We start from the raw sequence: 13171 nt of genomic DNA, 5'->3' as shown, positions 1-13171 counted from the left end.
ACGAAGGTCTTTCGCACCATGTTGGACTGCCACATACCCAGCCACTTGTGAGTCTGTGAAGTAGTGATAAACTTATGAGTACAGAAAGAAGAAAATAGCAAAGGCTGTATGATGAATGAGAGATCTTTACCACTGAGTATCCTTTGGGTACATGTAACTTCTCATTAATTGTTGTTTACCTGAAAAATGAAGACAATGATAAATTTTTACTTTCAAATTTGTTTCAGTTTTCTGGATTAAAAACTCCAGATAGGCCAAAAATAAAATTGAGTTTTGTATTTTTGCAATGTGCTATACTGGTAAAAGTTGTGGCTTACTTTCTACTTTTTCTTTGGTGTGGGAATGAAAAATAATCCACTTCCACCTTATTATATAATAACTTAAGCATTCCTTCTCTTAGTGAACACAGAATACTGAAAAAATTATACTTTATTTGCTTCAGAAAAATGATCATTTAAAAATATTTCCTGTTTCTACGGCACACATGAAAACTGATGTTATATAAAACAACTAAACAATTCTTTCTTTTAAATAATCTTTTTCTTTGATAATATTTAAAAATATAGCCAGTTGTTTTCCTATGCGTAAAATGTAACTGATGTCTGAAATGTACTTCCATTTGTACATGGTAAGTAAGTGACCAAAAGAGTATTCCCATCTTTTGCATACGAAGATCCCAAGTAGGCTCAGGTTGTGTGGAATTATTAGATAATTCTGAATTGCACAGAAACCACTTGAATCACTATGGCACCATCCTTAAGAAGCACAGTGGTCATACATGTATTGGATGTAAGGATATTACTTGAAGTATGGGGAATAAAGGAATGCAGGGCACATGGGAATAACCAAAAATAAATATTAGTAAAGGTTAGGAGAGAAGCATAGGTATGAAAAGTGAATGGGCAGAAGGAAAAACCATGCTTAGCTACTCTGAGCATGAAAATCAAACCATATGAAGACTGGAAACTAGTAGGATATGAGGAAACACTGAAACTTTGTATTTGAAGCTCAGGTACGAGCTCCCATTGAAATGAAAGCTCCCATGATGCTTTCATTTCAAAACTATAGAAAAAGTAAAATAAAGTGGAGCATTACAGATGAGTGATTCTATATGTGGAAAAGAGGACATTTTTCTTTAATTTTTGAATTCCTTAATGTACGTGTTGAAATATTAACAACACATTCACTGTGGTGAAGTTTAAAACTGCCTAAATCTATGTCATTATTCTTTGTAATCATTAAAATCAAAAGTAGAGCTATATGTTTTTCTGTACATTTGAGAATAACTAAAGCAGAGTGTGATTCATAAATCAGTAGGTTATAGTCTTCATAACCAATTTTTATTACAATAATTGACTAATTCAAGAAATTAAAATTCCTTCTCATTTACTGCTACTAAAATACAGGCTTAAAACAGCAGAAGTGAAGAGCAATGATTGTCATGGTAAGGAACAAATGGCTGCATGCCATTTACTTTCTTAACAGCTGACAACTTCACATACAGCAGGAGCAGATAGATGTATGCCTGTCCTTAACTCATTTTGAATATGTGATATTGTTGTATCCCCTTTCCCAAATACCTCAAAGGTAAACATTTCCTGCACCCTTCCTCCTTCAGAATTTGGACATGAATCAGTCACAATGCATCCGTGTCACAGTCCTTTATCTCCTTAGATGAACTCTTGCAACATGCACATGTTGGCTTGAATATCTTGCTGATTGCATGGCTTACTTTCCTGAGAGGAGAGAAGCATTCAAGAGCATGTTCACTAAATCCTGGTAAGAAGATTGCTTGACCTACTTATTTTAAAAGTTCACACCAGAAACCCAAATATTTTCTAGATTAGAAAAAATTCAGAAATAATTGGTATGTTTGTCCAACAAAATTTCAATCAGTGTGTCTTGTTTCTGAGTTTTAGCTTTAAAAATGCCATTTCAAGCTTTTGGTGAGAGAACAAGGGAAAGAATAAATGTAAATGAAGCACAACAGAAGCAAGTAAGATATTACAGACAAACTTTTAAGAAGAGCAAGCTATTAAATTAATGAAATAGGAATACAAGTCATAAAGATTAATTAGTTCATATTTCAGATAAAAGTGAAGAATGTCTTTTGACAGATACCATTACTTCCTTGCAAAATTGGAATCTGAGAGGCTTCAGCTTGAGGGATGGGTGAATCAAGATTTTCTTAATTCAGTCCAATTCACCATCACTTAGTTACAGATGGTTGCATGGCAGTGCAAATGCAAAACTTTCAATTGGATAGAGTGGCGTGGAGGGGTAGAACTATAGACTTATTGTTTAGAAGTAAAACTCTGAAAGAGTTTCTTCAATGAATTAGTCATAGATTTTTTTTTTCCTGTTTGAATAGCCTTTGCCCTGTTGGTTTTACTTTATATGCAGTTGCAATGTCTCAATCTGTGGCTGCTTTGAATGGCAATTCCAGAGATTGTTCGTAGTATCATAAAAAATGAAGAAGTATATTTGACAAGAAAAAGTGGTAGTTCTCTGGGCAATATGCTAAAATGTTGGTTTTACGTTGTAGTGACATAGCCCTTTTGGGAGACAGTTCACATGTGTTTAATTTTCCTCCTCCATTAAGCTTTAATTGGAAAAGACACTTAACCCACCTGGCCCCTTAAAAAAAAACAGCAAAAACAACAAAAAAACAGCAGCAGAATCCCTTACAAGAATATGCAATCTGAAATATTTCTTATTAAGATTCTAAAATATATGCCTTGAAAACATGAATATACTTTATTAAATAAAATTTAGGATGATATCTTATAGTATTTATTAATGAATTTTTGGAAAGAGATCAATGAAATTGATCCTCGCCTCTGAAATTTAACAAATTGCATTTTTCTTTCATAGTGTCTGTCAATGATATTATTGTGTAAAGAAAAAAATTTTTTTTCAATTTTATTATATATATGCTAGTCACGGATTTCTAAATTACTTTTACGACAAATGAATTCAGTCTAAAATAGAAAGTTTTCAAGCATTTAACTATATGTTTTAGGTTGTGTTTTGTTTTTTTTTTGTGGTTTGTTTGTTTTTACATTTTCTCAGTAAGCAGCGGTAAAATGCCCTGAGTTACTAAACTACACATTGACAAAAAGCATTAGAGACTGTAATTAGACTAAATAGCCTAGAAGGAATATCTGTATTTTATGTTGAATCTAATGCTGTGAACATTAAATACTAAATGGTAAATGACACGTCTCAAAGCAAATTTTCAGTATTCTTTTATTGGATTATTTGGATCTCACTTGAAATTTTTTCTTAAATACTTTGATCTTGTAAGTTTCAATATTAAAACATGTTGCTTTAAAACTGAATGCGATTTTTACTGCAGATATCAGATGATGTATTTCAAACTTATCTTGATAAAGAGATGTAAACTACCGTTTATTCAGATTCTCAAGTACCTATGATTTATACAGTTTAGGAAAATTAATGATACCTCTGTGTAGCAGCTAATCATTTATTTACTCAAGTTTAATGTTAAGCTATATTTGGATAGAAGTTGAATGCAACTTAAAACAGTAAATAACCAGATTATCGAACCTAAAGTAAAATCACTTTTAAAGGCATGGCAAAGTAGAAAAGAGAATAAAATTACAAAGTTGCATGTAACTTTGATTTATTAATGTAAGAAATCAGTCTTTTGTATCTGCCTTATATTAGCATATTTTAAAATAAAATGATATGCCATGTTTATAGCAATTTTGATGACAACATTAAGGAATAGCAGCAATTTATATCATAGTTTCTGAATTTTGTATACCATCACAGGACTATTTGGCTTTGATTCTCGGGGAAGAAACTGACTGATTTATTATACCTGGCCTTTGGTTTCTAATAGGATTTGACTATCTTGGGCACAGCATAGATACCACAATCTATCATTAGCGCTTCTGTTTTTCTTTTTTTAGAAAGCTTGTAGGTATCAAGCTGTCCTTTCATTTTAGTTAAATGAAATGGGATTTATGGCAGCCGTTTCTACAAAAAGCAGGCTAGTTCAGAGATCATTTAGATTTAAATTTATGATTTTGTTATCTTTCTAGATTACTTTCCCCAATAAGCAATTGCTTTTAAGGTACTTTATTCCCTTTTGTGACACCGAGCCCTTTTATCATCTATGGTGTCTGCAGCCTGTCACTGCATTAGACCTACCAGCTGATGGTATGTATTCCATGTTTCTTGTTGTTACCAGTGTCTAAGGAATCTTAGAGGCAGCCAGAAGTAAACCACCACAGTTCTTTACTTATTTTGTGGCAGTACCTGAAACATAACTAGGAGTGATGTAGTTGTAAGTTTTCTTTTGAGCTATTCCTTGTATTTGGCTTATATTCGAGTGCACCACATGTGGTTGGTTGGACAGTGTTTTTCTTCTGATAGCAACTGTAGAGTCCCCAGTCATCTCTGCATCTATCCCATTCAGCATGAGGTGTTAGTTTGGACAGATCTTTTCAACCTTGCTCCTGATCATAACACAATTCTTTCATGTTTGTATATTTTCTTTTGTTAGGCCTTCCTACCTTTGGAAGATCTTAACGTTATGATATACCTTTTGATTGGTGTTCAGTGCAGGATTGAAAACCTTTTTAGAAAACATTCATGACTTTTCAAGAGATGTAACATTTTACCTCACTATTCCCACAGAACCAGTCATTTCTCTTAAGCAGTTTTTGCTGATACAGAGGTCTGCATTCTATCTCCTTTAGAATTTTTGGATCCTTCTCCCCCACCCATCAAGAAATGGTTATGGATCCCAGTTTTTGTTAAAGGGAAGTTCAGCTGGGATTGGAAAGACAAAGAAGAAATTTACGTATCTATATCTTCCTGATGTTTCTATTCAGGATTTGACTTCTGAGAAACCTTTCTAGTTGGATCTGAGATCTAAAAATTCCATGTTAAGGTTCTGCAGAAGCTTTGACATGTTTTTGGTTCCTTCATTAATGTTGGAACTTCAGTTTTGTATCTGTCGTGCCCCTCTTGCTCAGGTTGTTCCTGCTGTACTTAAAATCTGTCAGACCAGTTTTCCATCTGAAATACATCTGATCATCCAGTACCATTGGGTTGTAACACAGTTTTAATTTGGCGACACTATTCCTCTCTGAAGAGCTAGTTTATTTTTGTGATTAGAAGGCCTTCCATTGATGCCAATTTAAACCATCTTACATCAAGCTCAGGTTTGCATTTGGGTTTTAACAGGGTTGTTGAAAAGCCTAAACAGAACACCATGATTTTCATAATGTACGGAAACAGGTGTTTAGGCATTTTAAAGTATTTTAGTCTTTCAACAGCAAATACCTTTCCTAGGAAATGTGTTTTTCTTCATTCAGGTCTGTTAAATGAGGAGGTGTTATTCAGTTCAGAATACTGTGTGTGCTGTACTGCAAATCCATGAAGAAAAAGAATAAAAATAGAACACGTGATCTTTATAGGTGACCAAATTTTTTCATGTCCATTTTGGCCTCTCAGAAGATGTAGTGAATTGCTGGATGCAAAGTTATAGCAAACTCCTTCTTCCCTTACTATAGCTGCTTCAGCAATTCCTAGATGTTCTCAGTGTGATGGTTATTGTAGCCCTGGCATCCAACCTCACAATGTGGGTTGTTTTGGAAAGTAGCCATATTTCCACGAAGTCCACAAATGAGAAAAAGATGATAAATACATTGTAATAATTGTAATACATTGTAAATACAGGGTTTATTGCTTCTCTCTCATAAAATCAGCATTTTGCACCTGTATTGGACACACTGTAAATGCATATTCACACTCCTTTCCACCAACTCCAAGGAAGCACTGAATTGCAAAGTTTTTCAAGAATAAAATACTGAAAGGAAGGAGGATGTTCATCTTAAGGGGGAAAAAAAAGCAGCATTGTCATAGGAGATAAAAGTGCTGATAATAGTTTTACAAGCGTCTTCTTTTTTTTCTGTGGAAATTTTTATGAATAAGTATATTGACTGCTTTATCTGACCATTTGCTGTGTTAGTAGTATATTTACTTCTTCACTATTACTTAGGAAGAAATTTTAACCCAGATAAATAAAGCTAGGAGTTGCTTTCATTTGCTTTTAGATGCTACACTGTTGCTTAGTGCCTTGAAGCGGAATGAGATTACACTGTCTATAGAATTTGGTTTGGTTTTGTTTTCTTGACGCAGCAAGCTAGTTTTTCATCTCTGTCAACTTCCAGTAAACAAGCTGGCAGGCAGATTTTTTTCTGCTACATATCTTACTTCTAAATGGTCAGTCTAAGGATTAGTGTACCTTAGTAGTGCACCTTACTCAAAGTGAATACTACCGCCTCTCCTAAACACTTTCCACACTATTTCTCTTCATTGCATCTACTTACTCAGCTAATTAATTCATCTGGAAATTCAGTATGTGATTTAATTCAGAATAGTTGCTGTCATGAACAGACAGATTTGTGTTTGTAACACAAAGATCAGTGGTTTTGACAGATGTCCTCCAACTCACAACTGTATGCCCAGGGAGATCCATATTCATAATAAAGTAATAGAGATATCATTTGGATGTTTGCTGTTAGAGGTATATAGACAGGAAAGCTTGCCAGCAGTTTGCCAACAATTGACGGAGTATATAACATCACTGTTACTTAGGTTATATTGAAAGCATTTGCAGTTCTGTTTTCTCTAGTAAATAGTAGGAAACTTTGTGTTGGACTTCAGCAGTCACAGATTGCTGTTATAAACAGTAATCTTGTAAGCAGATAAATTGAGTAATATTTTGAATGCTTTTAAAATAGTTTGTCTACTATTCTTTGAAATTTCTGGGCTGGATTTTCAAGAAACTTATTTCTAAAAAGGGTTACTGTTTGTTTTGGGGGCTTTTTTAGTACATTATTCCTGTTGCATGGAAAATATGTGATTAATTGAATGGAGTTTGGTTTCAGAATCACTAGGTTTCTGGAGTGATTTTCTGGCTTAATTTTTAAATTTAGTTCATAATGGAAGAAATTCAGAAGCTAAGACACAGAGCCTAGTCCAGCCTGGCCTTGAGTGTCTCAAGGGACAGGGGACCCATAAACCACTGTCTGCTAGAATATGGGAAAGGAATGTAAATAATAAACTCACTTGTCAAGATCCTGATGTTTGAGAGCATAGGCTGTCTCTGTAGACATTGTAGCTGGCATCCCAGCGTGTGTTGGGATGTGCTCCACAGGTACATTTCCAGCTCCTCATGGGTCTTTTCAGAAAGAACACAGAGGTAGATTTCATGCTGTGTTGTTGAAAAATCACTTAATGATACCCTGGAAAAAATGTTATAATGACTCTTGCCACTCTTTTTCCGAAACTTTTTATCTTTACTTTGTACAAAAAAACAGTGAGCTCAGACAGTTTGAGGAAGGACTTTTTTTGCTAGATGAATCTTTGCTCTGACCTGTTACAGGTGTTCAATTGTATGTCAGCTGGGAAAAGAACTGACTTTTAAATGATATTAATTCTTTTATTACTTAAATATTAGAATGATTTTTCACTGTTATTCTGCTAAGCTCTATAGAGCAAAGAGGGGAAATCACAGTAGGACAACAACATGCTTAGGAATGCATTACACTGAGTTTTTGTTTTTTAACTCTCTTAAATGAGGAAAAATATGTGTGAATAGGAGGGGTTGGAGTATGTTTTCTAGTAGGTTCTATAAAGAGCAACTGTACCTTAACAAAGCACTTCTATTTTGGTAAAGCAGTGTGTGCTTGGAATTAATAAGGATGTTTTTCCGCAATTGATCCAGTTCCAGATTCTCATAATTTATATCATTATTAAATGGAAAATTAACACAATGTTTTTAAGTCTTGACCTGTAACTTAGAAGTAAGTAAATAATAAAATACTGGGAAAGACAAGCCCAAGGTGAGTTTAAAAATAGCCTTTTAGTTCTCTTAAAAATTACCTATCTTTTGTGTCATTGTTCTGGGTTGTTCATTTTAAGATCCTGGTCACTTAGTTCCAGGGAAATATATTATACGGAAGAATAAGCACACGTGCTATTAAAATTTCATGAGCAGTTGGGAATTAGCCCGTAATTATCTCTAGCAGAGAGAAGGTACTCTTTACCAGTCGAGAAACATTATTTTTTCTTTGCATTCAAAATTTGCTTTCACGGTAATTACGTACAATTATACTGGTCATCTCTGTCCACTGAAAAGCATGCACAAAGCAAAAGAGTTCTGCATGTCATTTTTTTTTTTGTCTGTTATCATGAAAGACGGGAGTTACAGGAATACTGAAGCTAGCACAGTGAATTAGTTACAAAACTATTATTTGTAATATTGATTTCTGACTTGCAGTCATTAGGGATTGTGCTCCATCTGTATGCGGACTGTGTACTATTCTTCCTCATCAAAATTAGAGGGAAATTAATACTTGTACACTTAATTGTCACTTGTATGACTCAGTATGATTGGTTTTGAAAAGTTATTTTCATAATATTCTGTAAGATAAGGAAGATAAACCTAAGGAAAGATTAGCTGATTAAAAAAATGGCAAAAAAATGAAGACATCAGCAACAGGGAAAAATGTCAACTGCTAAGGCAAAATATAAGAAAGATGCAAGGTTAGACTGATTTATGTTGCGTTTTATTAAGTTCAGGTGAACTCTGAAGAGTCTCTACCTATATCAGTGTACAGTCTGCTGGTTTTATGCAACTGTTCTCTTTTCCCTTCTCATCTGTCTGGAAAACAGACCAGTTAATATTAACCAAAGGATGAAATAGAGTCATTATCTTTGGGTTTGAGTAAAGCTTGGAAAGATGGTAATCTATTTGATGTGAATGATGATTTTACAGCTTTCACTTCCCTTGCATCTGTTCACTACTTCCTAGCAGTAACTATACAGAAAATATGCATGAACACAGTTCCTTTTTGCAGCATCTTTTAATTTAAAGCTGTGTAATCAACTTTTGAATGTTTCAGTATTTCCTGTCTATATGAAGACAATTAGACTCAAGAAAAAAATTCACTATTGGATATTTGTAATATGTTTTTATCTATGTGTATATCCAGAATTCTGGAAAGAAATTCCTATTTGGTAGCACGCTAGCTTTGCTTTTTATGTAAGCAAATCCCTTGGAAACTTAGAATAGGAGGAACTTCTCTATGAGACGTTTAGTTCATATCTAAGTGATGCAGAAATTTAGAGGATTTGAGAATAATCCAGTAATAAGTGTCATATGTTCCTTCCATAGTTAATATGCAGGTTTATTAGTGATCTTAAAATAAAATACTACCTAGAAATAAATAAAAATAAAAATAAAAAGAATAAATAATAAAATCAAAAGCTATCTAAAAAAAGGAAATCTTTTCATTACTGTTTAGTTTAGTCATATCTTTAAAACTGAAATGCAAATTGTATAAATCTATGACTCTGAGCTTGTGGGCTAAAATTCTCCATTGTGTGTCTGAAGATAAAAATTATTCTTGATGAACCCGCTGGACGGACGTGTCCAAATGGCTGTGTTTTTAACCGTAGTGTCACTTCTTATGTGGAGTTAACTTTTTCTAAAGGTAGCATTTAGCTGATTCCTTAAGTTGTAACTTGGCATTTTTTCTACTTAACTCATGTCATGGCTTCAAGTGTAAGTAATATGGATAAAATCCTTTGCTGATTTCATTAGATGGCTATGTTAATATTTTCTTCCGCTGCACATCATCTTTTATACCCTATGCCTAATGGTAGGGAGGGTGTTGTGTTTAATCTCTTTCCCTTGCCACCAATTAATCAAGCTTTGATAATGCTGAGAGTTCTGTTTGAATGTTGCCTCCTTTACAGTGTCTTTCAGTTGTTCATATTATTCACAGATCGGTGGTAATTTTCTCTACTACATTTAGCTAACATAAGTGCTAATAATGGTAATGTAAATCGCACTAGAGTCCTGCAAGGAAGAAGAAAGAAGAGATCTGTGATAAGATCTCCACAAGAATGTGATGTATGTCTCAGGAATGCTTTTCTTCAGTACCGGTGTTTCAGACTTGATTTTGTTTTGATCCTTAAAATAAATATCCTTCTCCCCACCTTACCCCCATTCCAACCTCCCCATTCACTGGTATTAAATCTTTTTTTCTGGAGTGCTTGTTCTTATTTTCATAGCAATTATGCCTTATGCCTGGAGAACACTTTGATCCTACCATCAAAAAGCTTTTCTGAGGCTACTAAGCCTTTCTCTCTTTTCATCTGTTTAGTAACAGAAGTAAATGAACCAAGATAATTAGATTTTAAATAAAAATTGTCATCTACAAATACCTTGTTATTCTTTTTCATTTCTGAAATTCTGCTGACAAAAAATGAACAAAAAATGTTAGAAATGAAGAAAAAAGCATAAAAAAGCAAATAACCAAACAGAAATGTAGCAAGTGACAGAATTATTTCTGCTGGAAAGAACTTCAAAAACTGAAAGAAATGCAAATGAAAGAAATAGATTGTATTACTGAAGCTGTTCCTTTTTCTATCTGCAGAACATTAATGAACGCAGTTGAATTTTGAGAGTAGTCTTTTATATATAGTCCTTTATTTACTGAAATTGCTTTTGCTTTGTTTTTGAAATTTCTAGGATTTGTTATTATTTTTTAGCCTAGAGAACTGGAGAAATTTCTTCTTTGTCAGTCGAGTTGATTCTCTTTTTTTTTATTTTTTTCATCAACATTTGTCTTCTGAGCTAGGTTCTGGTTTCTGGTTCCTTCCTGGACATGCTGCCACTCTGTGGTATCTCTTAGATGATTGTTTGATGCTCTTTTATTCTCTTTCTAGGCTCTTATTAGGAGACTGTATTCTCTTATAGGACTGTCCTTGATAAAAGGACATATTCCTCCCTGTTGACTTGACTCCTGTTAGGGTATGTGCTGTTATCCTGAGATAATGTGTTTGCTTAGAGCCTTTGCTCCAATAAGGTATTTGAGAATAAGATACAAAATGTCAGCTTCTTGGTATCTCAAATAGTGATCTCTCTTTAGTCTTGCAGTATTTCAATGTTCCTGTGCTATTTGGTGTTACAATGGTGTAGTGATAATCTGGAGCGCCTCTCCTTCAGAAACAGGCTTGTTCAGTCTGGAGAAGAGAAGGCAGTAGGGAAGACCTCATTACGGCATTCCAGAATTTAAAGGGAGACAATAAACAGGAGGGAAATCAACTTTTTGTACAGCTGAATTGTGAGAGGATGAGGGATAATTATTTCAAACTGGAGAAGATTTAGATTAGATGTCAGTAGGAAGTTTTTCACTTCAAAGGTGGTGAGGTGCTGAAATAGGTTGCCCAGAAGCTGTGGATACCCCATCCCTGGAAGCGTTCAAGGCCAGGTTGTATGGGGTCCTGAGCAATCTGATCTACTACTTGATCTAGCAGTTGGCAATCCTGCCTGTGGCAGGAGCATTCGAACGTGATGATTCTTGAGATCCATTCCAACTCGAGATATTCTGTGCTTCTATTATTCTAGTCTGTGTTGAGAGACAAAGCAACATGTAAAGTTGTCAACTCTTTCTGAAGCTTTTGTTATAGAAACTCATGCTGTGTATGTATTCCTTATGCATTTTATGACAAAAGAAAGAGCAGCTCAGCGGTAACGTTGTGCCTTACAGATCAGCATCCTGAATTTCATAAAAATTACTTAGGGAGGGATCGTGGCCACTATCAACAGACTTTCACAGTCTAGCCTACTAAATTTCCTCCAAACCTAATGCTCAATAACTAGGCTAAAATACACTCTGCACATGGATAGCTGCATGTGATGAAGCACAGAACTGGAATAAAACTTCTCTTCCATCTGTCTTTTAGAAAAGACTTTTCAGGAAAAAAAAAACTATACAGTAATATAAAGCTGATTTTGCTCTCTTATTAAGAACTGGATCACTTATTCAGACTTTCCAGATGTTATTGTTCTGGCAGTGCTTCAACTGTGCTCAGCTACCAGAATTCCTTGGGTTTCTTCTTGAAAGACTTCTGTCTCCAAAACAATGTTTTCCATGCTAATAGCCTGGAATATGGTCAAAGATTTTCCTAGCACTACTAGGAAAAGAATGCAAAGTATTTAAAAGTCCATCTGAGACTATTTGCTGCTTTGACATTCTCTCATGAATGGATTTTTCTATCCAAATGGGAAGTCAATTTTTAATAACTTTGTAGGGTGGTGTCTTCTTTGATTAGGCTATTGTGACCTTTTTGCTGTTTTTGAATGAGTGTACTAAGCTTTCATTATTCTCAGTGGGAGGGATTCATTTCTTCAGAAAGGAACGTTGACTGCCAGCAATCATCCAAATATCATTTCAGCTCATGTTTCTGAACCTTGTCTATTGTAACTTATTGGTTTGTGAATTTGGTTTTTGTTTGTTTGTTTTTTGGACCGTTTATTGTTAAAACCAGTTGACCAAGAACGTGGGAGAACAAAAGGTGCTGTGAGCTATTAACCTACCCATTTAATATTCTCCCAGAAATCAAGTCATTCATGATAACAAGTGAGACGAAGGACAGAAGCTCACATCACAGGACTTAAAATCAAGATTCACAATTATATGTCCATTATGTCTGCCATGCTCTGGAGCAGGTTGCTCAGAGAGATTATGGATTCTCCATCCCTGGAAGCATTCAAGGCAAGGCTGGATGTGGCTCTGGGCAGCCTGGTTTAGTCTTTGGCGACCCTGCCCACACCAGGCTGGTTGAAACTAGATGATCTTTGAGGTCCTTTTCAACCCAGGCCATTCTATGATTCTGTGATTTTTTTCTTCAAACTGATATTTGAATTTTTATTAAGTTTGATTTCTATATTTTCACAGAAATCATTTTTATGTTGAATATAGAATGGTTGAAGTGTAGTGTTTTATTTTTATCTAGGCCTTTAAAATCCCTTTCATTTTGTCTGTACTTAGTTTTTGATTTTTATTTTCTTTCTCTGGGAATATGTAGGCACTTATTTTGGGGATTTTTCATTTAATATTGATTTTTCTTTGTCTCAATAAGTGTATTCTTTTTATTGAAGTGGGGAAAATTGAGATATTAGTAGAGATTTGTCAAATTACTTAAATGTCTTTGTGTGTTCTTGGCTTTTTCCTTTCTTTTGGCCACAGAGTGTTATAAATGGCCTTATTCTACTAGTATTCTTAGATATAATATCTACTTTTATTTGTAGGATGACAAAAAGGAGGAATAAGTA

At 34.4% G+C, this 13171-nt stretch overlaps 1 protein-coding gene across 1 annotated transcript in view; it reads left to right on the top strand.

Moving 5' to 3' along the window:
- CRIM1 (cysteine rich transmembrane BMP regulator 1) overlaps window positions 1-13171 on the top strand; it is a 159449-nt gene that overhangs the window by 87426 nt on the left and 58852 nt on the right. The gene's annotated exons all lie outside the window — the stretch shown is intronic.

The sequence above is a fragment of the Cyrtonyx montezumae genome, unplaced genomic scaffold, assembly GCF_038088225.1.
Source record: "Cyrtonyx montezumae isolate F1298 unplaced genomic scaffold, pur_monq_1.0 scaffold_0, whole genome shotgun sequence".
In the NCBI taxonomy this organism is placed as follows: domain Eukaryota; kingdom Metazoa; phylum Chordata; class Aves; order Galliformes; family Odontophoridae; genus Cyrtonyx; species Cyrtonyx montezumae.
Note: the sequence above shows the minus strand (reverse complement) of the source record. Positions and strands in the feature narration are given on the sequence as shown.